This window comes from Ciconia boyciana, chromosome 4, assembly GCF_034638445.1.
Source record: "Ciconia boyciana chromosome 4, ASM3463844v1, whole genome shotgun sequence".
Lineage (NCBI taxonomy): Eukaryota > Metazoa > Chordata > Aves > Ciconiiformes > Ciconiidae > Ciconia > Ciconia boyciana.
Window position 1 is genome coordinate 34,102,064 of NC_132937.1, and position 23,336 is coordinate 34,125,399.

A 23,336-nucleotide genomic window follows, 5' to 3' on the forward strand; every position below is an offset into this window, starting at 1 on the left:
ACAAGGAGAGATTTCTCCAGCCTTCCTTCTTTCCTCTTCTTACTCTTCCCTGAAACCCATCTTTGTAGAGGAAATGGCAAGACCTGCAGCAGGTGGGAGGAACGGAGCACATGACAAAAAGTCTGGGACAGGACCAGCAGCAGACCAAGGTCCATACTCTAACCCGGGTGCAGGTTCTTTAGAAGCTGGCAAGCCTGCTGGATGCTACTTGCTGCTGCACTGGTCTGGACGCAGCAGTGCTGGCATCTCTGGGTCAGCACCAGAGCAGCCCCGCAGCAGCCCCCACTCCAACTCTCCTGGGCATTCATCACCGCCTCGCTCCTGTCTGCCCTCTGGGAGATCTGTCCCGCGCATATGCAAATGATGAGATAAAGCCCCCAAAATGAAGAGGCTTTGAGCAGGTGTTGGATCTATTGATTCGTCTGCTGGTCTTTCAGTCTGCAGGGTTCACATCTTCAAGTTTAGCCATGAAATCACAAGGGCTATAAATAAAACAAACAAGCTCTGATTTTTCACAAGACTCATCACTAGCAGCTTTAAAAAAACAAAGTACCAAGTAGCACAAAAAGCCCAGGATGTACACCAAGGGAGTCAGGCTGCAGTCCACAAACATTTCTCTTATCAGCCGTACAGGTGAACACAGCTCTCACCATCTCCTCTGCCTCTAGCAGCTCTTTCTCCCCTCCCTGCACCATTTCCCAAAACACATTTGCACATCTGGTTATGAGGCCATATGATGAACTGCATAAGGGAGCTGATCTCGCTTAAATATAGGTGCACATGCATATTTCCAGATTTCCATACATATACCTATACAGGCAGCTTGCTGTCAGTTCCCTGACTGGGGTTGTCATGTCGCTTCAGAAAAAGGGGAAGCTTTCCCGTCATTTCCATGAACAACCACTGTGATCTGTCTAGCCTGCCCTTAAATCACTTAAGCAACAGGTCCTCTGACACTTTCCTATGGAGAGCGTTCGATAGCCAAACACAGCTCTCTCTGAGAGCACTCCTTCCTAATCTTCAGCATAAAATTCCTTTTCCCTCTGCTTTGCACAAGAGAACTGCGGTTACAATGGGTGTTTTATTTGCAGCAGCTCTTTCAGACAAACCTTCTTGGTGTTAAATACGGCAGTTGCTGTGCAAAAGCAGCTCATTGCAGGGGCACAGGCTGAAGAGGGGAAACCCAGGCCGGGCTTCCCGCAGTGCCAGGGGGGCTGCCGAGCAGTGCACGGCGGAGGAGCAACCTGACATCCCCAAGGACTATTGTGAAAAGAGAGGAGACAAATGAGTGCAAGGAGAAAAAGCTAAGCAGAATTATCTATGGCAAGGCTGGAAAGTTATGTTAATGGCAAGGAAGAGAGTTTTGTGCTGGGAGTCTAAAGGCGATGGGGGACCACCAAGAGGTGCTGAAGGTCAGCTAATTTAAGCTTCCTTTTCCATTGCTAAAAGTGTTACTAAGATACAGGTGTGGGTGAACATTTTTGCTGAGGATCCTGGGGTGCCATGTTCTTGTTCCTGCTGCTAGCTGCTTCCTTGTGTGCATTTTATCAGGCTCAGCCCCCAGACCAGATTGCTTTGACTCACCAAGGCACTGTGTGCCAGCTGCGCTGTGGTAACTCAGCTGGAGGTAATGGCTGACCCAGAACTGGCTGTTCGGCTGCAAGTGAGTGAGCTAAAAACCTCAGCCAAGAGCAAAACATCTGCTTTCTCCTACCCACTGGCACTGACAGTCCACACTGTGAAAGGTGTCCTGTCACAGAAGCGCTTATGCTAAAATTGCCTGTACTGCTCAGGGCGAGCAAAGTAGGGGTTAGTAAACTGTGAACTGTGCACGCCACTTTTTGGCATTTTACTTACATCTGAGACTCAATCTCCCTTCTGCAAAATGGGAGTTTGCAGTTGAACTTCCTTCTCCCCAGCCTTTGCAAGCTCAGTGCTATGTATGTGATACATATACAACCAGGGTTCCTGCATTTCGGTGGAGCAAATCTCCTGGTATTGGATGGGACGCAGCAGCGGGGCTTGGAGCTGCAGCTGAGTGAATTCTCCTTTGGCTAGTAAGGTGTGAGCACCACCAGCACACTATGAGGCATTTCTGTCAACAGGAATATTAACAGGATTTTCTGTCCTCCACCTGGTGCCCACTGCAATATCCCAGAGGCTTCTTGCTCTTCACCTTCCCTCTCTCCTGTCAAATGTGTTGAAACTGATCTTCATGCTCCAAAATGAAGAAAGGAGGCACAGCAGCCACCCGTGCACATCAGCACAGAGGCAGTGCTAGAGCAGAAGCCTGTCCCTGAGGAAACTGGGGAAGGAGAGCATGGTGTGCCTCAGCCTGGGGAGCTGATGTCCCCTGGGGGATGAAACTTGGCAGGGAACATACAAGGACAATTCAGCAAGGCAGTTGGTAAAATGTAATTTCATATCCCATGCAGGCAAGGGAAGAGAAAAAAGAGACTGAGAAGACTGAATTATTTGCTAGTTTGAATGCTTAATTTTTCATGTTGTCTGAAGCATTTGCATAATCTTTTGGGGGGAAAATTTGTTTTGGTTTTTTGCTTGGGTATTTTTTTTAAATGAAACCTTTCTTGCCTGTGCTACCTTGGCAGCCTCTGTTTGAGCACCAGCAAAACAGTGTTTACTGTCATCAGACAACACAAGCTCCTGGGAGCCTCGCAATGCATTTACAACCACAGTCTTGGAAGAGGGAGAAGCTGGGGACTGGGAGGTCACCACTCTGGCTGGAGCCACTGTCTCCATGGAGCAAATCCTGCCTGCCCCCAGCCCCGGATCCCAATGCAGTAGCCTGCATGCATCTGCAGTCTGCCTCATCCCTGCAGGGCCATCGTGGGTCCCTTTGGCTTTAAAGCACGTGGCTCTGGGTTCAGGCAAGAGATGGTGCCCAATATCGTGTGGGTGGAGGTGTGCTAGGCAGAGTCAAATCTTGCTGGTCTTTGGCTCATTCAGCATTTCTCCCCATCACAAAGTACTAAAGCCCAGAAACTGTGAGTGAAAGCTCTGCCAGCATGTTTCAACTAGTTATTGAGATGCCTTGCTAAGCCCCTTTGGCACATCGTCAGGCTGAGAAACACAAGCATCACTGAAAAAAATGGAGATATTTCATTTAGAAATTTTGCTGAAATCCAACATTCAGCATTCTCTGCAAGAAAATGTGATTAAACATTTCCTCTTTAGCTTGGAAACACTTGCCAAGTTTAATCTGAAAGTTCATTAACCTCTCTCCCCACATACATTTTCCAATGAATAAGCTATTTCTGTTCCCCCAGTGCAAAAAAACCAGATCTGTCGCTTGCTGTAACACCAGACCACTGCGCTCATGTTTAGGTACAGAGCCAGACTTGCTGTGAGCCTCTCCGTTCCCCTGCATATCCATAAGCATGCTGGAAATCCTTGGATGACAGGCTTTCAATCATGTCTTGGGGAAGGGAGAGGCAACTCCCAAACGGAAAATTGGGTTAAAGCATTAAAAAAAACCCAACCCAACCCAAAACATAATGAAATAATAAATGAGCAATCTTCTAGCTCACTGCCTTGAAGAACCAGGGGAAACATTCCTTGATGGCTATCACAGAACTATCCAAGTGCTTCAAGTCCTGATCTCCGCAACCTGCCACCTGATGGGGAATATTTATTCCGTGTTGATAGAAGTATGCTCCAGGTTTGGAGCTAATATTAATTATATAACAAACACATCTTTAGGCAGTGATTTGCATGTAGCCTTACATCAAAAAACTCAAGGTCCTATAAAATAGGAGCGGAGCTTTTTCCTGCTCTCTGATGCATATTGAATGAATCGAGGCACGATATTTGACTGCTGTGACCTTCGGGAAGGTCTGAGCGCATTTCCAGCCACTGCACACCCAAGCAGGTGACTGGCTTTGTGGATGCAGCTGGCACAGACCTGGCAGCCCATCCTGATGGGGCTTTTCAAATAGTTTGGAGAACCTCTTGCGAAGTACTAATGGGGGGGGTGCAAAGGCACGTGGTGTCACAACCTAGGAGGCTGCCTCCTTAAACCAGCATTATATTTACAGCTTTGTCATCTGCAAAGAGCAGCTGGTGCCTCATCATGCTGCATACTCTGCAGTGTGACTCTCTAACTTGCAGGCTGATTTATTGAGCGTGTCTTGCTTTTCTCAGTAAAAATTATAAATGGCACTAAAAAAAGAAAAAGAGAAGTGACTGAGTCTCTTCACTTTGGGCTCTGCCATCATAACTGACAGGTAAAAGGGCAGATGGGAAAATACCTGCTGAGCATGAAGGAAGATCTACTAAACAGAGATCTATCTCAATGCCCCATGAGTTTATCAATGCCTTGGTGATCGGAGTATGAAAATAACATATTGTCAGAGCCAGGTGCCAGCAGAGGAATAGCCCAGCTATACAGGGCCTCATAAAGAAACAAATTTGGTGTGTTTGGAGTGGCCCAGCCAAGGGATTTCTGATCCCAGAGCTGTCTCTTATTTTGCTTGTTCATTTCGTTACCCATGTTTGCCTTTGACTGCCGGAAGACAAGGAAACAGCACCGTGAAATCCTCTGGCTCAAGGGGATCAGCATGGAGATGTTCAGGAAATCTTATGATTTTCCCCCCATCCAATAAATAAATTCTGATTTATCAAAAACAAAACTTGCCTTGGGAAATGGTTGGGTTTGATGGATTTCCCAACTAAAAAAGTAATTGTTCCCAATACCTTTTGGAATTGTAAAACTAAGAGACTCTGATTTCTTTCAGTGCTCACTTAGAAATGCAACCCCAGGATAATAGAAATGTTTGACGCAAGAGCAGAGCAGTCTGCAATGACAGGAGTGAAATACTTCGATTGTGCCAAACCAGTCTTGAAGGATTATTATTCCTGTTCTAGCCCAATCTAGAATAGAGATTTTCTTTTTTTCTTTTTTCTTCTTTCCTTTTTTCTTTTTTTAATCTTAAAAATATTCACAGCATGGGAAAATAGCTCTGGGCCACGCTCCTGTGCTGCCAGAGTCCCATCATCTGTCTAGGGATTGCATGGATATGCTACCAGTAGGAAACCACTCTGGGGGAAAGGATCGAGATACAAAGGGTGTATAAAACCCATGGGTCATGTGCTCTTCCTTCAATGCAGCGTGCACAGCCTATGGGCAGCCTTTTGCAGTCTGTAGCAAGGTATGTCCAAGATCTGCTTCTCTGCTCCCAAACGTAGCTTAAGAAATCAGTCATCTTCTGCTTGGGTCTTGGTTGCAGGGGAAAACAACCAGCTGGACTGTGGGTTACTGATGGAAACCAAGTACTGTTTCTGTAGTCCCTTTGAGGGATGCTTTGCTATGTCCACCAGCAGTGACTTCTTCAAATCCTTCACCATCCCCATAAGTGAAGCTGCACATGGCGGGTCTTGCCTTGTAACTTGGCCCCATGCCTGAGGGATACATCTTAAATTTTAGCCAGCCTGGCATGTCCTGACAGTGCCAGCCCTCTGCAAAGCCTTTTTGCCATGATGGCCAGGGTGCATGCCACAGACCAGGGGTATCCCCAGCATGCTCCATGGACTGGCAGCTTCAATGCCTGCAGAGGTCTTCAAAAAGTTAACTTCCCTCCAGATACTCTCAGCAGCTCCCTGAGTGCAGTGACTTGAAACACGGGCCAGGAGTAATGCAACGCAGCAAAGACTGGAGCAAACCATATGCTTCTGCACAAGAATAACAGCATCATTAAAATCCTGAAACAAGAACTCAAAGGAGCATTTGAAGAGTACATAGCAGTGGGTCCTGAATACTATCAGCTTCTCTTCCCCTTGAATCCTTTGCATGGGCTAAACGTGAAAGCAAAATATATAATCAATCACAGCAATCCAGTTCCTTCCTCCTCAAGTGAATCTCCATGCATATGTTCACCTCAGCAGTGAGCTGTAGCTTATAACAGCAGGGAAACAGAGGGGAATAAACAGGTGAAACAACAGGGAGAGAAAGACTATGAGAGAAAGACAGACACCAGTCACTGCTTAAACTTTGCTTATTTAGAGCAGCAGCATACATAGGAAGATCTATAGCACTTACACCCAAATAAATCCTCCCCTGTACATAGGTGGCAGATTTCTCCCTCCATTATTTACAGCCACTTCTTAGTGAAAACTGTAAGCTGTAAAATGCCCATAGAGTGTTGGAGAGATTTATAGTCCTCCTGTATTTCACACACACACTGCCTTTATGTGCTGCCTTTGGGGAGACATGGCAAATGGACTCCAAGTTTTTTGACAAAGATGAAGAGTCATTTATTACTTGGTGCTTTGGAGAGAAGTATTTGTACTCAGCAGCCTACACAGGTGGCAAAGGTTAATTCTCTCCTGTCAATTCGTCTTTTTATGAGCAAGGGGAACGTGTTGGGGAGAAGAGTGAGGGAGGAGAGCCACTGAGCAGCACCAGTGACCCATTTCACCCTGCGCCCTCAACCGGTGCCAGAGGAGATGGAGGACTTTGCTCTGCCACTGGCCCATCACCCAACCAAGCTTGATCTAAGCTTTTTCTTGCACAGATCTTGGTCCTACAAGAGGGGGACTGAAGTCTCCACTTCTCTGCAGCAGATGAGATTTCCTGAAACCTGCTATTAGAGGAGACTTTTGGCTTGCAGTCCAAAATCATCCATGACACCTACCACCCTGAAATCCCAATCTGAAGTGCCTGACTCCCTCTGGCACAGTGGGGTATAGGAACATAAGGACTTTTGGGAAACTGGGCTTCAGAGTGTCTTAGCCTAGCTTGGGGACCCACAAATATCCTTGTCCTTCTCTGCTGGCAGTGCCAACGATATCGCTCCCTTGTCTCTAAAGGTGATCCCTGTGAGTGGGGTTGAGGCAGAGAGCCAGCATGGTGCCAGCAGGCTGCTAACACACTGCCTTCTCTGGATATAGACAAAGATCTTCAATCTCCATGGCTGCCGACAGAGTGCTTTCCAGCAGCACTAAATTCTTGCAAAAACTTGAACATGAAAACATAAAAATAAAACCACGGTGTAAATACACACAATAAAAATATAATACCAAATATATCACTTAAATAAAACCGCTGACCCAGTGGCTTAGATGTTAATGCATTGTCTGTAACAGCATGCCATTCCAGCTGAATATTATCTGGCTGCAGAGCCAGAGCCCAGCCTTGCTTCAGAGTTTTCTGATTTTACTACCCTGATTTTTGCAGTCAGTCTTCCTCTCCTGGGGTTTATTAGGTCTCCCCCTCTGCCACGATCAACTAAGACCTGTTTTCGATTTCTCCCCAGTGTTAATGCTGGGGTGGAGTAATCTCCAGAAGACTACTCAGAGGAGGAGAAGGAAGAGGAAAACTGAGCCCAGCACGATGGCAGGGTTTGATCAGCAGAGGGCTGTGTTAACAAGAGTCTTATGGATGTGAGAGGGATGAACAGTAGGTGGGGAAGGAAGGAACAGATGGTACCCAGCTACACGCAGCACAGCTCCCATGGTCTGCAGGATATGCAAAAGCTCCTGCTCACTGCACAAGCTGCCTTGTGCTTAACGACAGCACCAGTCACAGCCTCTGCAGAGCCATCTCAAACTGTTCCTGTATACGTGGCGAGGAGATCTTTCCTTCTCCAGCCCTTGCATGCTGCTAGAATGGAGCCAGCCAGAAGTCATTGACCCCTCTTTGATGGCAATCTGTAGAGGTGTTCCTGTGCAGATCTGATGTAAGAGTGGCAGCCTTGCACAGTTATTCAATGCCCAGGTGCAGGAGAAAGGCTGAGTGAAAGCCTGGCATCAAGCAAGACAGAAGGGGAAGCTCCAGCTGGGGGCAGTTTTGAACTGTGGTGCCTGGAGGCACCACGTTTGTCCCACACTGGAAGATGCAACAGTTACTCCAAAAGATTGAGGTCACTTTGGTAATGGAGAGCCCGGTGTGGTCCAGTACAGAATTTCAGTCTCATCTACTGTGGTCACTTCTGACTGCTGCCAGCCAAAGAGAAAGGGAAAAGGGTAATAAGGATGCCCTCTCTACTGGTTAGTCAAGTCCCTGCACTATGGTAGCAGTTGAGGGGCAGGAACTGCGGCAGGACACAAACTGAAGGACTTGACCGTGGAGGCTTTCACTGCAGACAATCTAAAAGTGCTGTTTCAATTACAGCTAAAGATTCCAGTCCCAGAGGGTGATGGCCCTGGGTGGCCCTGACCCAGCTCACATTTCTTGCTCAGCCAGCAATTGCCAGACAGACAGGTGGGGACAGCTTCTATCCAGAACCTGTAAATGCCCATCATGAGCAGCTCCAGCCACGCTCTGTCCTTGGATTTCAACAGGTGGAGTCATCTGGAGCAAAGCGATCCAAATTTTCCATTCCAGCAAGGTAATGGTGACCACTCTCTCTTCAAAGGATAACATCCCACCTGTGCACAGCTGCTTCATGCTGCAGAAGGCAGGTGGTCCCTCTTCTGTCTCCAGCTTAGCCAGCATTTATTTCCACACCCAACTTTCTTCCAAAATACATTTTTATTCTCCAACATAAACTCTAAGACAAGCATCAAGCAAAGATGTTGCTATGCTTTGTGGCTGGGCTACAGCTCCCTGGAGCTTCTCCCTTGGCCAGTTCCCCACTACTGGAAGGAGGACATGCCCTTCACTTCTCCAGCCTCCTACCGTTTTCCTGCCTTGGTACAGCAGTAGTGCTGGGCTGAGGCCCATGCTGAGCAGGTGGAGATATGCTTGCTGTCTTTAATCACGTGGCAGAGGATAAGAGCAAGGCTGCAGCTGAGGTGCTGGCAGCAGTGTGTCTTCTTCCGAGCTCTGTGAGCTTGGATGCCCAGCAGGACTGGCTAGTGGGGAGAGGAAGGCATTGGTTAGCTGAGACAAAGAAAATGTATTCTGAGTCAGGGGAGAAAGTGTCCCACTTGACGTACCAGAATGAGACAGGAAGCTAAGGAGGGGCTGAAGCAGCCAAGGAGGAAACTAAACATTACGTACAATCTTGATAGTCTGCCTTCTTTTTTTTTTTTGACAACATATTCATCATTGCAAGTTGGTATTTGCACTTCTTTTACCCTAGCTCTTGGCCTTATGTGACACAACCTACAAGAAGCTTCTCTCCCACATGATGACAGAATGTGCTTGAAGAGCTGTGCAAAACCCTTTCATTCTTCCAGGCACCTCAAAGTATCCAGTGATGCTGCTGCTTGGAAGCAAGGATATGATGGGGTCAGGAGGAGGAGAAATGTTTCCCAGTAATGAGTGGTGACTAAGAAAATTCCTCCAGTAAGTGGATCTTTCTACTCACTAGTGTCAGGGAGTAGGAGAGAGACCCCAACAGTCTCCCACTGAGGGCGTGATGCTTGCCTGCCTGCCCCTCTCACCCAGTCCTGGGTGAGAGCAGTGCTTCCTGCAGCAGCTCCTGGGATTGCGGCCCCAGTCCACAGCCCATGTGCTTCTTACAGCTGAGGAGGATTGAGATGACCATTCCCCCCTCTGCTCTCTCATGGTCCCTACTCCCATCAGAAGTCCCCAGAGGAGCACGGTGCTCTGCAGACGGCTCCAACTTGCCTTGCCATGTGTCATCTGCAGTGCCTTGCACTGGAAACACGCCCTAGTTTTAATTAAGGCTTTGAGGACCCAAGTCAGGCAGAAAGAAGAGAAAATGCTAAGAACAGCTAATTTCTTAAACTGCTCTCTGGCACCTTTTGAAACTTACCTCATGCAGCAAATTAAAAAAAAAACAAACCCCTTTCTTCTCAGTAATTTCAGTGAGCTGAGTGGCTCTGTACATCAATTAGTAGTGGGAAATGAGATTTTTGTCCATTGGGTAAGGACCACGGTGGAGGCACAAACCCACAGGTTGGCTTCTGAAATGGTTCACTCTCCAGAATGCCTTCAGCAAAGGCATGTGGGGCCATGCTGAGCTGCCCCTCTCAATTGTATAACACTTACAGACTTGTTACTCCTCTTTACCTTTTGTCTCAAGGCAGACTGTAAGTCTGGACACTCAGATGGAGATGGAGACTTGGAGCAAGCACTGTCCCTTGTTTTTCAGAAGGCTTGATCTCATCTGGGTAGTGCTTTAACAGCAAGTAATTAATACAAAATAAGACCAGGCACATGTAGGCACTACCCTTGTACCCTTGCACAACCTAAGTTATCTTTGCAGAGATGCTATGTGTTACGTTCCCCAGCTGCTTGCTAGCAACGCTCATGGCTACAGTGATGTCAGTTTGATCTAAGCTGCGATCATAGCATTTTTATGAATTTAGAGAGCAAGTGGGCTTTGAAGGCCTTGCAGAACCTAGGGATCTCTGTCACTACAGGTTTGCAAATGATAAATATATACCCTTTTTTGCTACAGTCAGAGATTTGAGTACCAGGCTCCTGCTGGCCAAACAAGCACTGTATTAAACTCCAGAAACCATTGGAGGACAGATGGATATTAATGAATACTGAATGGTTTATCCAAAGCAGGGCAGCCACCAGAACAGAAATGGCAATGGACACCAGCTGAAGACCCTATTTATTTCATGTGTACATGCATAGGATACAAGTGAATCAGAGGAGAGATGGATCTTGGGTCTCCCACCCTCAGGAGACTGCCCAAACATCAGAATGACTGTGAAGTATCTGAAAAGGTCTGCCATCCATTGGATCTTCCAGGCTATGCATCGTTACTGTGTGATTGCTCCTGGAGCAAGAAGGGGAACTATGCTATTTCTACTCAACAATATGAGCTTATTCCCTTCTTGTGCTGATGTTTACATGGTTTTCATTCTTGTCTCCTAGTTTTCTTTTTCCAGAAATACCTAGCAGTGTTGTACGTCTTGGAGGCCTTGGCCCAAGACAAGCACTCAGTTAAATATACAGTCCCAGCGTACTGATTTTACACTTCAGCTGGAACACCTTGGAGGAAAAAGTTCAGGGAGCCTGAAGGAGATCATGGACAGCATCACAGTCACACATTTTGGCCCATATCCAGTGGCTCTGCACTTAAAAGCTTTCAGCCAACTAAAACCTGCCTTGGAGCACCAGGAATTTCTGAATAATAATTCTTGAGAATGGTTAATGAAGCTTCTGGGTTTGATGTATTTCACCCACATTGTGTGTTCCTTCTCTTTCCACCCTCCCATCACTGCAGCAGAGTAGATGGGAAAAATGAGAAAATTACAAGTGGAAACTTCTACTTTCCCTCTGAAATTGTCTTGACTTTCGAGTCCCTCAAGGACTACACAAGTTTGTCACATGGCAGGCCCAACCAAATAAACAGTGACACCTTTCTAATTGCACAGGGCAGTGAAGGCTGCTTGGCGAGAGCAGGGAGGAGAGGATGGTGGGTTCCCAGGGGTCCCGTGCCCTGTTCCTTCCACCATTGCAGCAGAAGCAGAGGGAGCGGGGTGATAAGGTAGCATCAGAGACCCCAGAGGTGCAGAGGAGTTTCAAGCAGCAGCTGGGTTTCAAGCTCAATCACACACCTGGTGCTACATGGGGTTTGAAGGCTGTTGTGGTCATGGAGCCTCTTTGTGATAGCATAAGGCAAGAGAAAATCTGCGTGGCTGGGAAGACAGACTGCTCCTTCTGCAGGGCAATGTCAACGTAAGGGCCCCAGCTGGTGCCCCAGTTAGGTGCAGGCAGATTCACAGGCATTAGTCCCCAGGGTACAGCGAAGGAAAAGATGAAGCTGTCCGGATTTGGGTCATTGAATATTTCTTCTCATAGCCACATGAAGAGCACATTTCAAATGTCTTTACACTAACGCATGCAGCATGAGGAATAAACAAGAGGAGCTAGAAGTTTTGGCCCAGTCCCAGATCTACGACATCATTGGCATAAGCAAAACCTGGTGGGATGAGTCCTGTGACTGGTGTGCCGTGAAGGACGGTTATAGGCTCTTCAGGAGGGATAGGTAGGGCAGGTGGGGGGGGTGGCGCTGTATGTAAGGGAGGGGTTGGATTGTATGGCTCTTGCAGTTGGCAACAACACGGTTGAGAGCCTCTGGGTAAGGATGAAGGGAAAAGCAAATAAAGCAGATGTTGTTGTGGGAATCTACTATCGACCGCCCAGCCAGGACGACGACACCAAAGAATGATTCTACAAGGAATTAAGGGATATCTCTAGATCAGCTGCCCTTGTCCTCATGGGTGACTTTAACTTCCCAGACATCACCTGGGAATATCATACAGCGGATACAAACAGTTCCAGGAAATTCCTGAAGCACGTTGACGATAACTTCATGGTGCAAGTACTAAGGGAGCCGACTAGGAAAGGTGCCCTCCTAGATTTGTTGTTTGTAAACAGAGAGGGACTCGTGGGCAAAGTTGTGATTGGTGGCTGTCTTGGTCGCAGTGACCACAAAGTAGTTGAGTTTCAAATTGCTGGTGATAGGAGAAAAACTGCCAGCAAAATTTCGACCCTGAATATGGGGAGAGCAGACTTCGGGATGCTGAAGGAGCTAGTTAGTAAGTTCCCCTGGGAATCTGTTTTTGAAGGTATTGGGGTCCACGAATGCTGGTCACTTTTTAAGAGCCATCTCTTAAGAGTGCAGGAGCAGGCAATTCCAAAGTGTAGGAAGTGAAGCAAGCGGGGCAGAAGGCCAGCTTGGCTGAGCAGGGATCTTCTTCTAGAACTTAGGCAGAAAAGGAAAGTGTATGGGCATTGGAAGCAAGGACAGGCGACACGGGAGGACTACAGAGATGCTGTTCGCCACTGTAGGGAGAAAATTTGTGCGGCCAAAGCTCAATTAGAGTTCAAGGTGGCCAGCAGTGTGAAGGACAACAAAAAGGGCTTTAAGAAAATATTTTAAAATATTTTTATATTTTATCCTCCTTATAAAAAAATGAGGATCAGAGATAATATTGGTCCGTTACTTGATGAGGTCGGTCACCTCACAAATAGGGACGTAGACAAAGCAGAGACATTTAACGCCTTCTTCGCCTCTGTCTTTAACACCAATGATGGGCCCTGGGACCCCCAGAGCCCTGTGTTGGAAGACCTTGACTGGGGGTATGATAAACTCCCAGCCAACCCTGAAATTGTTTGAGACTTGCTGCTCCAGCTGGGTGTGCATAAATCTATGGGGCCCGATGGGATTCATCCCAGGGTACTGAAAGAGCTTGCTGATGTTATCGCGGGACCTCTCTCCATTATTTTTCAACGGTCTTGGGAGTCTGAAGAGGTCCCAGTTGACTGGAAGCTGGCAAATGTTGTCCCAATTTTCAAGAAGGGTAAGAAGGAAGCCCCTGGTAATTACAGGCCTGTCAGTCTCACTTCAGTGCCTGGTAAAATTATGGAGAAGGTTATTCTGGGAGTTACTGAAAAACACTTGAGAGACAACGCAGTCATTGGTCATAGACAGCACAGGCTTACGAGGGGAAAGTCCTGCTTAACTAACTTAATTTCCTTTTATGACAAGGTCACCCATCTAGTTGACCGAGGGAAGCCAGTAGATGTGGGGTTCTTTTTATTTTAGCAAAGCTTTTGATACTGTCTCTCACAGTATCCTTCTGGACAAAATGTCCAGCATACAGCTAGACAAGTCCATAATATGTTGGGTGAGCAATTGGCTGATGGGTCGGGCTCAAAGGGTTATAGTAAATGGGGTTACATCAGGCTGGCGGCCAGTCGCCAGTGGGGTTCCCCAGGGCTCAAATTTAGGGCCAGTGCTCCTTAATGTTTTTAGAAATGATCCGGACGCAGGAATCGAATGCACATTAAGTAAGTTTGCCGATGATAGTAAATTAGGAGGAGCTGTGGACTCCCTCGAGGGTAGAGAGGCCTTACAGAGAGATCTGGATAGACTAGAGAGCTGGGCAATCGCCAACCGTATGAAACTTAACAAGAGCAAGTGCCAGATTCTCCACCTGGGACGGGGTAATCCTGGTTATACGTACAAACTGGGGGAGGAGAGGCTGGAGAGCAGCCCTGCGGAAAGAGATCTGGGGGTTTGGGTTGATGGCAAGTTGAATATGAGTCAACAGTGTGCCCTGGCAGCCAAAAGGGCCAACCGGGTCCTGGGGTGCATCAAGGACAGCATAGCTAGCGGGTTGAGGGAGGCGATCATCCCACTCTACACTGCACTGGTGCAGCCCCACCTTGAGTACTGTGTGCAGTTTTGGGTGCCTCGATATAAGAAGGACATCAAACTATTAGAGCGTGTCCAGAGGAGGGTGACCAAGATGGTGAAAGGCCTCGAGGGCAAGATTTATGAGGAGCAGCTGAGGTCACTTGGCCTGTTCAGCTTAGAGAAGAGAAGGCTGAGGGGTGACCTCGTTGCAGTCTACAACTTCCTCAATGGGGGCAGTGGAGGGGGAGGTGCTGATCTCCTCTCTCTGGTGACCAGCGATAGGACATGAGGAAATGGAATGAAGCTGCATCAGGGGAAGTTCAGATTGGACATCAGGAAAAGGTTCTTCACTGAGAGGGTGGTCAGTTACTAGAACAGGCTCCCCAGGGAAGCGGTCACGGCACCAAGCCTGTCAGAGTTCAAGGAGTGTCTGGATGATGCTCTTAGTCATATGGTTTAGTTTTAGGTAGTCCTGTGAGGAGCAGGGAGTTGGACTCGATGATCCTTATGGGTCCCTTCCAACTTGAGATATTCTATGATTCTGTGATTCTCCCCCCAAGTTCTTGCTGGCAGGCAAGTCCCCCCTTTTACTCGTCCTTCTGGCCTTTCCCTGCAGACCTTTCATCACTCCTGCCCATTTCTGAAGTGTCTTTATGTTTCCCACAACTTTATGTTATCCAAGAAGTCACACAAGCACTGTCCCCAGGAGAAAGGTCTGATCCAGATGGGTCCTGTCTCCAGATGTGTTCTCTTGCACAAGACCTGTGTGCAAACAGCAGCACATTCAGCAAGCTCCCTTACAGAGTGCAATGGCAGGGTCAAGCCTAACCACACTCTGGGCCTTACCTTTGTTGTTAACTTAAATAATAGCAGCAAAAAAACACCTCAACCTTTCTCCTCCATCTTGGCTTCTTTCCAGAGTCCCAGTCCCTAGTGTCCACTGCTCCACCCTCCCACAGCATTTGAGCCCCTCCTGCAATTTTAAGTGAGGGTGCATTTAACCATAGTTTTAGCCAGCAAGAATACCTCTCAGGAGTTGCATTCAATGCACCTGATATCAAGCTGTCTCAGATTAAGAGAAGATGAGGCTGTGCTGCCAAAAAGGATGCTAGCTTCATGACTGAAAAGACATTTAACAAGCACAGAGAAGAGTAAAGGTTTCCTAATAGGGAGCGCAGCATAAGTTTCCTTCTATAACAGGCTCCTGCAGGTCTGGGAGTAAAACAGGAGCTGTTCTACAGAGGTCTTAACCACAGGTGTGGAAAATGCCTGGGGAGCAGCGGACTGTGATTTGAAATGACAGACAGCAGTATGGAGTAAATGCAGACACTGGAATAGCAAACACGAGAAAACCAAATACTCTACAGTATCTAGATAGGACAAAATAAGAGGAATGGAGATCTGGAGTTAAGGCTATAAAGAGGATATATGCTTAGTGGCTACGCCAGCAGTTGCAGAATGAAAAGGAATGAGATGCAGCATAAGATATTTAAACATGCTGTTTCAGCCAAGTAATTCTGGAAGAAAACTGTCACAACTCCCTTTACAGCACAGCCCTCTTGTGTGTAGCAGGTAGTTGTATCTGGTTTCTACTGAACTCAGTCCAGCAACATGTATTTGACTGGAGCATGTTACAGAAAATAATCCCTTGCTTTAAAGATGTGAAGAAATTACCATGTCCCAGAAGTTACCACATCCCTGAGATTTTGACTGAATGTCTGGTCACATTATCTGCTGCAAATCTGGGCCTTAAGTCTTACTGGAATTTTTCTGACATTAATTTCTAGCTGTTGACTCTTTTGTTCCTTTCTCCATGTGACTGAAGAGCCTTTCTCACCTTGTATTTTCTTCCTGGGAAGGTACTTACACACAGCAGTCAGTTAAATCTCAATCTTCTTTTTGATGAGCTAAACAGATCAAGGTTTTTCAATCTCTCATTGCAAGGTTGTTTTTCTTCCAGCTCCACAGTAATTTTTGTGACTCTTTCCTGCATCATCTCCACTTGTTCAACATTCAACATCTCATTTTCCTGCCCTCATCTTCCTCCCCAACAGTTTTGCTCATAATTCCCTTGAGATGTGGAAAATTAGTCTTTCTGAAGCATTGAGCATGTGTGTGTGTGTATGTGTCTTTGGAGGACCGTCCTCCAAAAGATTACATAAATGAAATCAAATTACAATTGCTAGTATCAAGCAATCACCAATTTCCAAAGCAGTGATCCTACTGATCACTTCATGCTTACTTATCTGTCCCTCTTACTGACACAGTGTTAGCACCAGTGCAATATGTCTGGATTTGGGAAAGACAGCATCTCTAATTTTAAACACTTGCCTAAAGCTTCCTTGGAGGAGCACGACATCTGGAAGGAAGCATCTAGCTGTGGAGGCATAGCTAGATTTGTACGGCCTGTTGTATGTGCATGTAGTGCACCTTCATGGGGAAAAATAGAGGGTCTCAGAGGGCTATGGCATGGGATTTGCTCCAACTTGATTTCCCTCAGTATCTCAGCATTTATCTCATGTTGCCTGCCTGGGCTCCTCTTCTAGACCCTTTTCCTCCAAACAGCCTGTGGTGGGTTAACCTTGGCTGGCTGTCAGGTGCCCACCAAGCCGCTCTATCACTCCCCCTCCTCAACTGGACAGGGGAGAGAAAATATACCGAAAGGCTCATGGGTCAAGATAAGGACAGGGAGATCACTCACCAATTACCATCACAGGCAAAACAGACTCAACTCGGGGAAAATAGTTTAATTTATTACCAATCAAGTCAGAGTAGGATAATGAGAAAATAAAAACAAATCTTAAAATAGCTTCCCCCTACCCCTCCCTTCTTCCTGGGCTCAACTTCACTCCTGATTTTTTCTACCTCCTCCCCTCATGCAGCGCAGGGGGACGGGGAATGGGGGTTGCAGTCAGTTCATCACACATTGTCTCTGCCACTCCTTCCTCCTCACACTCTTCCCCTGCTCCAGCATGGGGTCCCTCCCACGGGAGACAGTCCTCCACAAACTTCTCCAACGTGACTCCTCCCCCTGGGCTGCAGTTCCTCACAAACTGCTCCAGCATGGGTCCCTTCCACAGGCTGCAGTCCTTCAGGAACAGACTGCTCCAGCATGGGTCCCTCACGGGGTCACAAGTCCTGGCAGCAAACCTGCTCCAGCATGGGCTCCTCTCTCCATGGGTCCATAGGTCCTGCCTCCATGGGGTCACAGCCTCCTTTGGGCACATCCACCTGCTCCGGCGTTGGTTCTTCCATGGGCTGCAGGTGGATATTTGCTCCACCATTAACCTCCATGGCCTGCAGGGGGACAGCCTGCCTCACCATGGTCTTCACCACAGGCTGCAAGGGAATCTCTGCTCTGGCGCCTGGAGCACCTCCTCCCCGTCCTTCTTCACTGACCTTGGTGTCTGCAGAGTTGTTGCATATCCTCACTGTCTTCTGGCTGCTGTTGCACAGCAAGTTTTTTTTCCCTTCTTAAATATGTTATCACAGAGGCACTAGCACCATCACTTATTGGCTCAAATTTGGCCAGCAGCAGGTCTATCTTAGAGCTGGCTGGAACTTGCTCTATCGGACATGGAGGAAGCTTCTGGCATCTTCTCAAAGAAGCCACCGCTGTAGCCCCTGCTACCAAAACCTTGCCACATAAACCCAACCCACAGCCTGTCCCCAATTTTTCCCTTGACCTTGACAACAAAAAGGAAGCAGCTTTGCAGGGTCAGCCCTTGCTCTGCAAATTCCTCCTCTCGGCTCTGTCTAGGGAGTTGCACTGTTTAGTATCATCCCGGGATGTTATTAATGTGTATAATAATTAATAACATCCCAGGATGTTATTAATTATGTCTCCTTCCCTGTCATTAATAAAGATGTTAAACTAAACGAGCTCTAACATCGATCCCTGTGGCACCTTCTGGACACCTCCCTCCCCACGTGGTCCTTGTAGTTTATCATGGCTCTGTGTTTACACACCTTAAGCCAATTTTCTGTCAAGTGTCTCAGCTTGTATCCAATCCAATTAGAATTCATTTGCCATGTAAGATTTTGCAGGGCACTGTATCAAGTACTTTATTAAAGGTGGCCTCTGGACACTTGCATTTTTCTTCTCTTAATATAAATGGCTCCATCTGAAGAGATAACACACAGGTTGGAAAACACATTTAGAAGGGCCACATTTCATATACAGGCAGTAGTTATCAGTGTGGGTGTTTAAGTTCAGGGGTGTTAGGGAATGCTAATTAAAACTGCCCATGCTTCTTGCAGCCAGGAGTTTGATTCTGGTTACCTTTACCTGGTGTGAATGTTTTGTTTTGGTTTATTTTGTCCAAAATGCAACTGTTATTTTTTTAAGAACTTGCCACATCACACATCTGATAGGAGAAGTTTCCAAAGTGCTCAGCACAGGTGTATTTCCTGGAAAACCCCAATTTGCCAATTTTCCTGGAAAACCCCAATCACTTGCAAATTTGGACCAAATCTAGCAAAGAAGGGCATGGGAGGGGATGTCTGTCCAGGGTGGTGTTACATCCCGGCTGTTTTCAATGATGTGAAATGTTTGATTTCCAGGGCAGAGTACCAGTAGGGGGCAGTAGGAAAAAGCTGAGTGATGGACTTGCTGTACAGATGGGCTTCAGACATTGCTGCCTCTCCATGCCCTTCATCCGGGAGCAGGGAACCAGGTTCCTCCACCTGGAGACAGTCCTGGCTGTGAGGGCTGGCTCCCAGCCCACACCAAGCCTCTTTGCACTGCTGGGGGAGGCAGGCAGCTCTTGCAGCCTGCTGACCTGGGAGAGGGTCCCCAGATCTGGGTAATCTTCCCCCAGCCCTGCAGAGAACTGCCCTTTAGGGGATATGGGTAGCAGAGGGACTAGTACCAGGACAAACCTTCACGTGTTGCAGGCAGGGTCTGCACTCAATAAGCACCATGGCAGGTCAAACATTCCCTTTGCACTACTTCATCTTTTCCTCTTTCTTCTTCCAGTGAGGCTCTCCATTACAAAATGTACAAGTCAGGCAGAATGGCCGATCTCCCCTCATTCATGTGCATGCATGTATGTGCAATCATTTTTCTCCTCTGTCAAAAGGCAAAGCCAGCTTGTCAAGAAGCCTTTAATCTGAGCCCATGCCTCGTGCTCCCTTTCTGCTGTGCAGGACTCTGGAGGACGTGCTGGAACAAGCAATTCTGCTTTGCTAATGCCTCCTAATCTTCCGCTCTACCCTGAAAGTCTCCAGCAAACTCTCGCTGAGCTCTGGGTGTATACATCTTCATGGCTGCTCACCAGGGGCATCATTAGGAAAGGGCTCTTAAATGGCTTGACATTCATTACTTCCCAGAGGAATGGAGCTGCTGACAGATGTCTCCATTTGGAATATGAAATCTATTTGTTCAGATGCATAATGACCGATTTGTCTTCTCAGAGGAGCTGCTGCTGAGTCCTGGGACAGCTAGTTGCAGTGCTACAGGCCAGCAGCTGTGTGCTGAAACCGCAGTGGGGCCAGCCCTAAGTGACACTGATGAAAGGAGGGGGTTAAAAAATGGCCCGGGGGGGCAGAAGAAGGTGGGGAATTAACAGGCCTCGTCCAGGGATGGGGAAGGTCTGGAGAAAGAGAGAGAGCCCCAAGGCATCCACAAGAGACAGGGTGCTGGAGCCCACTGAAGCTGAGAGGGAACAAAAGGCAGCAGAGTGGGCCTGAAGGAGATGTTGGGTCATGGTGCTATTTCCCATAAGAAGCCTTGACCATGGACACATTTTCTAGTTTGCAAGCAGTACTTGAGCACTCATCTCGCACTGCACCAATCCTGACACCAAGCAGCAATGGGCACCGCTAGTTCCTTCTTTGCTGGTCAAAGCAACATGGAAAGCAAGGTGGAACAGAAAATCTGCACAGTGCACTGCCAGGGGCACAGTGCTGCGACATCTCAGGCTTCTGCAGGAGAGGTGGTGGAGGAGGCACCCCTGTCCCTCCCTATTTCATGCCACCCAATGCCTTGAGTAGCAGCAGTGCAATAAAGGAGATTCTGGGGGCAAGGAAAGGGCAGAGAGCCCTGCTGGGAAAGCAGAGAAAAGATATGGGACCCCAGAAGGGACAAAGGAGGAAGAGAAGGTCATTGTACTTGGGGTGATGTGTAGTCAAGAGTAAAAGGAGGACACGCAGAGGGAAGATGGGAGAAAAGCTTCACCTGAAAAAGGGGACTCCTTTCTGAGCCCTGGAGAAGCAAACTGGAAACAGGGCTCATTCTGCAAGTGACCTGCATGGAGCCAGCATCCCAACCGCCTTGTAGTGCCAGCGAGTGGAGCTGTTGAGGGCTTGCAGGCTCTGTTTCCTGAAGAACAAGGGCAGGAGACACCCAGGGCACTGAAAGCCTCCTCCCAGCCTTTGCCAAGGGGCCCAGCTACATCATTGCAGGACTTCCATCCCCTGCCACCCTCCTGCCTGAGCTGAATTGAAGCACTGACGTCTCCCACCAAGATGTGGGATTTTTCGCTCCAAGGGGAATCCTAACATTGCAGTGTCTGGCTGTTTTTCCCCAAAAGGTATCGAACAGTCACTGTTTTGAAATTTTCCACAGAGTGAAAATTAAACAAACAAACAAAATAAGAAACAACAGAAAATTTGGACTGAAGCAAAATGTTTTGATGCTGTGAGAAGGTCCAACGGAGTCGGACTTGTGTGGTGTAGGAAAATGCAGGCTGGGGGGATATGGGACTCTAATGCAAAATTACTCTCAGGCCTGTGCTCCCCTCTAACCCCGTGGCTTGGCATCAGCAGGTCAGAAAAGAAAAAGGCATCTAGGGACAGCGCCGTACCTGCTACTTCAATGCCAAAGCATCTGTACATGGTCTGCCTCCCACCTTCCACCACAGATGAATTCATTTTCAAAACAGAAAACAGCTGACGATGCCTGGGCTTGTCCCGCGATGATGAGAGGGCTTCCCAGGCACACAGACTGTGGCGAATGGTCCCCAGCCCTGCTGCCTGCTAAATGAGAAATATGTTAATTGAATCAGAAGAACAGGAGAAAAGAACCACTTCTCTGTTCTTCTCTCTTCTGTGCTCCATCAACAGACCAGTCCATTAACCTCAGGAGAGTGCAGACGAGGAGGTGGTAGGAGACCATGTGGAAGACTAACCCTGCACAGGTCCCTGGGGCTGAGCATCCCGGCTCCCAGTCCTCGCAGCGAGGAGCCGACCTTGTCCCATAGGGCATCTGTGAGATCGTCCTTCCATGCTGCAGGCTTGTTCAGAAGCTTTTTCACTGACTCAGGTGATAACGCTCCCAGCCCTCCCTGGCAAACTGTTCAGCAGTTTCTGTCATACACCTCCACTTCATTATGCTTAACAGATCTTCCTCTGCCTTCCCATTCATGTCCTTCAGATACCTATGTGCTGATGAAAGAGGAAGGAAGGAAGAAAAGAGCATCTTCTAGTTCCTACCTGTGCAGGTAGTTGCACAGTGAGAGCTGGAAGAGAGATGCTGATGAACCACAAGCCGTAGGAGCATGCAAAGCTAAGCAGGTGCCCAGACACCACGACGAAGGATGTGGGATGGACACTGAATTGGACAGGGATACTGAATGGTTGGGGGAATCCCTCACTCTGGGGCACTCATGTGCAGGGCAGTTCCTGAAGGTGAGCTACAAGTCAGACCCCTGTTTGTCCCACACTGCATCTAGAGGTCTTCACAGCAGAGCCCACCCCAGACCCACTGGCAGATAGCTGGTCAGCTTGAAGCCATGTGTCTCTCAGTCCTTCCTCACTTCTCTGAGCTGAGCTCACTTTACAGTCACTGATCACGTGAGGACATCTCCCAAGTGCAAATCTGGACAGACAAGCAACCAGAGATATATGTACTTGCAGTCACCTCAGTCTGCACCCAAGGCCCCCATGGCTCTGTTAATCACCTGGGCTTTCTTACGCTGTGCAATTTGCATGGTAATTATATTTAAAAAGAATAGCAATCAAGGAAATAGAATGTGTAATTTTGTTATCAAGGCATAATTATTCCTGAACAATTCCGTGATTACATTTTGCTGTGGTTGGAACTAATTGTCACCACCCTCTTTGGTGTGACATGCTCCCTCGCTCCTGCAGCTGCTCCAGCATCAGCCCCAGGGTGCCTCCAGCCTTTGGCTCCTGGACATCTCCAGCCACCAAGAGAGTTTAGACACCCAGACATGATACTTTGAGGCACCCGGACTTGCACCTAGCTGAGGAGGTCTGTGGAAATGAGTATGATGAGCATGTCCTTCCAGCCTCTTTGCTCCTCCACAAGGTCTCTGCCACATGTGGGGAGAGCTCAGAGCTGCATGGTGTGTCGGACACACTTGGGCAGAGCAGCAGGGGAGCCCGGGGAGGGGATGGCTCCCTCGAAAGCATCCCTGCAGGAGGGACGGAGCTAGGCACCGACGCATCTTGGTCCAGCTACAGGAGTACAGGAGACACAGCATCTCCCTGGGAACCCCAGCTGCCAAATCTTCAGGTCACCACCCCAGAGACGTGCTGTGGTGGGTTGACGCTGGCTGGAAGACAGGTACACACCAAAGCCACTCTATCAATCCCCTCCTCAGCAAGACAGGGGAGAGAAAATATTAGGAAAGGCTCATGGGTCAAGATAAGGACAGGGAGAGATCACTCAGCAATTACCATCACAGGCAAAACAGACTCGACTTGGGGAAAATAGTTTAATTTATTACCAATCAAATCAGAGTAGGGTAATGAGAAAATAAAAACTAAATCTTAAAACACCTTTCCCCCACCCCTCCCTTTTTCCCAGGCTCAACTTCACTCCTGATTTCTCTACCTCCTCCCCTCAAGCAGCGCAGGGGGATGGGGAATGGGGGTTGCAGTCAGTTCATCACACATTGTCTCTGCCACTCCTTCCTCCTCACACTCTTCCCCTGCTCCAGCATGGGGTCCCTCCCACGGGAGACAGTCCTCCATGAACTTCTCCAACGTGACTCCTCCCCCTGGGCTGCAGTTCCTCACAAACTGCTCCAGCGTGAGTCCCTTCCACAGGCTGCAGTCCTTCAGGAACAGACTGCTCCAGCATGGGTCCCCCACAGGGCCACAAGTCCTGCCAGCAAACCTGCTCCAGCACGGGCTCCTCTCTCCACAGGTTCACAGGTCCTGCCAGGAGCCTGCTCCAGTGTGGGCTTCCCACGGGGTCACAGCCTCCTTTGGGCACATCTACCTGCTCCAGCATGGGGTCCTCCACAGGCTGCAGGTGGATATCTGCTTCACCATTAACCTCCATGGGCTGCAGGGGGACAGCCTGCCTCACCATGGTCTTCACCACAGGCTGCAAGG

The 23,336-nt window shown here is 48.2% G+C and overlaps 1 pseudogene; it reads left to right on the top strand.

Moving 5' to 3' along the window:
- Positions 1-11,733: 11,733 nt before the first annotated feature.
- LOC140651435 (granzyme A-like) overlaps positions 11,734-23,336 on the top strand; it is a 63,532-nt pseudogene continuing 51,929 nt past the window's right edge.